The 4201-nt window shown below is 46.2% G+C and overlaps 1 non-coding gene across 1 annotated transcript; it reads right to left on the minus strand.

Annotated features, from left to right (window-relative positions):
- Positions 1-3597: 3597 nt before the first annotated feature.
- On the minus strand, positions 3598-3738 carry LOC142871168 (U4 spliceosomal RNA). Its single transcript, XR_012919437.1, has one exon. It is a non-coding gene; the product is annotated as a U4 spliceosomal RNA (small nuclear RNA).
- Between the last annotated feature and the right edge of the window lie 463 nt (positions 3739-4201).

Here is a 4201-nt window from a genome sequence, read left to right on the forward strand (position 1 = left end):
CACAAAAATGGGAAGGCAAGAAGGAGTGAGACGGAGACCTGAGAGGCAGGCAGGAAGGGCGAGGCCGGCTGAGGCTTGGTGCCATGTGTGTTTGCAATGTGCTGAAGGGTGCTCCTTGCGATGGGCCAACCTTAGTTTCAGTCTCAGTTTCAGAGGTTGCATGAAACTTGCTTTCTTTCTTGGGGAGGCAGAAGTTGGTTTGGGGCTTTCCCTGGGTGGGAGAACTGATGACTGGAGTCTTGTGCCCCAAACTCAGGGAAATACATTCTCTGGTCTCTGTGGAGAAACCAGTGAAATCTCTGAGGACTCCAAATGAGGTTGAAATGACATTAGCCTCAAACTTGAACTCAGCCTCAAAACCTAAATTGGGATTTATTACCAACTTTGACCCTAATCCAAATTTAACCTCAAACCAAATCACAACTCAAACTCAACCCCAACTGTAACCCTAACCTCAAATCTAAACACATCCCAATTCATAAGCCCCCAAATAAAACTTACCTTCTACGCCAACCCAACCCAGCCCTGTTTCTAGAGCTAATCTTGAAACCAACTTATCACCACTCGTAACATGAAACTTAAGTCTGACTCTACATCTAAGTCCAATCTGAGCCACAAACCTTATCCTGCTCTACCCCTTATCCATCCATCCCTGTATTTAATAAGTATTTTAGGCTGGGCGTGGTGGCTCAACGCTTGTAATATCAGCACTTTGGGAAGCTGAGGTGAGAGGCTCGCTTGAGGCCAGGAGTTCAAGACCAGCCTGGGTGACATAGCAAGACCATCTCTACAAAAAAAAAGTATTTGTTGAGTGCCTACTACATGCTGAGCACTGTCCTAGGCAGTAGGGACATAGAGGCAAAGGAGTAAGACGAGGTACTGGCACTTTTGGAGCTTATATTCCAGTGAGACAAGACAGCAAATAAACTGAAGAAGAAATCAGCACATGGTGCTGTGAGAAAATAAGACAGGATGGCGTGATAAGAGGGGCGGGAGCTGCTTTTAAACACAGCAGCCACCGAAGTCCTCTCTGAGTGAGTGAGTTACAAATGACAAGAAAGAATGACCAGATGAATTTGAGAGCAAAGCATTCCAGGCAAAGGAACAGCTACCGCAAAGGCTGGAAGGTGGGAGCGAGCTGAGAGCTGGAGGTGACGGAGGTAGAAAGCAGGTCAGTGTGGCTGGAGCAGATAGCGAGATGGGCCAGGGAGGGCCAGGGCCAGGTCACGCAGGGCCATGCAAGGAGAGGTGAAGCATCCAGATTTCATTCACCCATGAGAAGCCTTTGGAGGGAGAGTGTGTGTGTGGGGGGGGGTAGGGGGACAGAGAGACAGAGACGTGGAGGTGACTGGATTTATGTTTTTAAAAGATCACTCTGGGCCAGGCGCGGTGGCTCACGCCTGTAATCCTAGCCCTCTGGGAGGCCGAGGCGGGCGGATTGCTCAAGGTCAGGAGTTCGAAACCAACCTGAGCAAGAGCGAGACCCCGTCTCTACTATAAATAGAAAGAAATTAATTGGCCAACTAATATATATAGAAAAAGTTAGCCGGGCATGGTGGCGCATGCCTGTAGTCCCAGCTACTCGGGAGGCTGAGGCAGGAGGATCGCTTGAGCCCAGGAGTTTGAGGTTGCTGTGAGCTAGGCTGACGCCACGGCACTCACTCTAGACCAGGCAACAGAGTGAGACTCTGTCTCAAAAAAAAAAAAGAAAGAAAGAAAAGAAAAGAAAAGAAAAAAGATCACTGTGGCTCCTGGGTTTAGACTGGCTGGTGGGGCAAAAGCAGGGGCGCTTGTTAGGCAGCAGTCGTAGTCATGCTGAAGAGAAGATGGTGGCAGCCATGGAGGTGGAGAAAAGTGGGCAAGTTTGGGCTATATTATATATTTCAGGCTAGAGTCGACAGGGTTAGATGATGGGTTGATGTAAGGGGGAGATGTGGATACTGGGGGAGAAGCAAGATTCTGATGGGTGGGAGAACTGCAGTTCTAATTTTTTGTTTGTTTTTAGAGCATCCACTAGGAAAGAACAAAAGCTCTATTTTGGATGTGTTAAGTCTGTTAGACAGACATGTAAGTGGAGATGTTACTTGGCAGTCAGATACACGAGTCACGTGCGTCTGCAAGGACAGAGCTAGAGAAGGACACTGGGGGCTGCCAGCGTGAAGATGGCGTCTAAAGCCACGGGACTGGAATTGAGCGGTTAAGATCTCGTTGAGGTATTTATGTTTTTCCTCACAATGAACCCAGTGCATCTTCCATTCTGGATTCCAGAGGCAACAATCTCTTGCTCCCAGATGCAAAACCTTCTAGACTTCGTTGTCTTCTCTTGAATTCTCACTGGGATGCAACCTCCCTGTATTTAATTCCCTACCCCACAAGGGCCCTTGTGTCAATCCATTTCACAATATCCTATGGAACTTCACATATATTCAGTTCTTTTATTCCATTTTTGAAAGCATCTTCCTCCTGGCCTTTTGAAACCTGGCTTTCCCCTAATGCTACTTCTCTCTTTGGTGAAGGCTGATCTTTCCGCAACCTCCATCACTAGGGGAACAAGGGCAGAGAAGAGAGGTCATTATTTTCTTCTCTCCCCCTGCACCATTTGCTACAGTCTTCCTGTCCTCACAGCACAATATTCTCCATCAATATCCTTACTATGCTCTTAAAAAATTGTGTATGTAGCTCAGTTTTTCTCTATATTTCCTCTCCTACCACTATTGTCAGTGACTTCAAAACCACACAGATTAGATGAATCTTACTCTGGCCTCTTGGTTCTTCAACGTTCTCAACTTCAGCATCTTTACAGCCTCTTTCTCTACTTCTCTTTAGTCACCCATGAGCAAGGTTGCACCTCAAGCCTCAGCATCATTTGGAAGGGCTACGCGTTCATGGTCTTGGTGTTTTGTTTTTGAGACGGTCTTGCTCTGTCTACTAGGCTGAATTGCGGTGCACAATCATAGCTCACTCTCACTGTAACTTCAAACTCCGGGGCTACCTTCAAGGTTTTGAACTCTGAATTTTCCCTCTCTTCACAACCACTCACTTTTCACTTCTCAATCTCTCCCTCCCATGGAATCAGTTCTTTATTCTCACCAAGACTTCCTGCTTCTTCTACTTTCCTGGTTTTCTTTGTGGATTTGGTTTAACGCGTACTGCATGGTCAACAATCACAACCACACTTTCACTGGCATGTTAGTGTCTCTTATCTACACGATGTTCTACCAAGAAGACCTTGAAAAATTTTACTTGGATGAGCTCAGTGGTCTCACCCTTGAGTCTTTTCTTAGTCTACCAAGCATTGTAGGAGGGTCGTGTCACTGAGAGAGGCTAACCCTGGACATTTCCTGTCAGAGAGTCATCAGTGTTCCTTGACAAACTCTTACAAAAACCATTCTCTGTGGAGTCCCCACTGCACTCCTGCACGTGGTGCTCTGACTCTCCATGCCTGCTGCGGCTTCTCCCTACTCTTCACCTTCAGTTGCCAGTGCTGCCAGCTGTTTCATTGAGCTTAAAGCCATCCCAGGTGGATGTCCTCACTTCCTTCTTTTCCCTCCACTTTGCTCTTTACACTTGTCTTTCTTTTCTTCTTTTTTTTTCAATCCCCATAGAGGCTGTCAAAAAATTGCCAGTGCCGACTATATTGCAAGTCATCATGGGGAGGTATTGGGAAAAGTTTTCAATTAGCAATAATTGAGCCTTGAATAAATCTCATTGGCTACAACACTGCCACTGCACAAAGCTTTCCCTTTTCTTCTTCTTCTTCTTTTTTTTTTTTTTTTTTTTTTTGAGACAGAGTCTTGCTTTGTTGCCCAGGCTACTAGACTGAGTGCCGTGGCGTCAGCCTAGCTCACAGCAACCTCAGACCCCTGGTCTCAAGCAATCCTGCTGCCTCAGCCTCCCGAGTAGCTGGGACTACAGGCATGCGCCACCATGCCCGGCTAATTTTTATTTTTTTTTTATTTTTATTTTTTTCTTTTTTTTTCTTTTTTTATTTTTAATGTAATCAAGATGTTTGTAATTTTTTTCTATATATATTAGTTGGCCAATTAATTTCTTTCTATGTATAGTAGAGACGGGTCTCGCTCCTGTCAGGCTGGTTTCGAACTCCTGACGTCAAGCAATCCACCCGCCTCGGCCTTCCAGAGTGCTAGGATTACAGGCGTCAGCCACCGCACCCGGCCATCCCTTTTCTTCTTTATTCACA

This window comes from Microcebus murinus, chromosome 5 (assembly GCF_040939455.1).
Source record: "Microcebus murinus isolate Inina chromosome 5, M.murinus_Inina_mat1.0, whole genome shotgun sequence".
NCBI classification, from domain to species: domain Eukaryota; kingdom Metazoa; phylum Chordata; class Mammalia; order Primates; family Cheirogaleidae; genus Microcebus; species Microcebus murinus.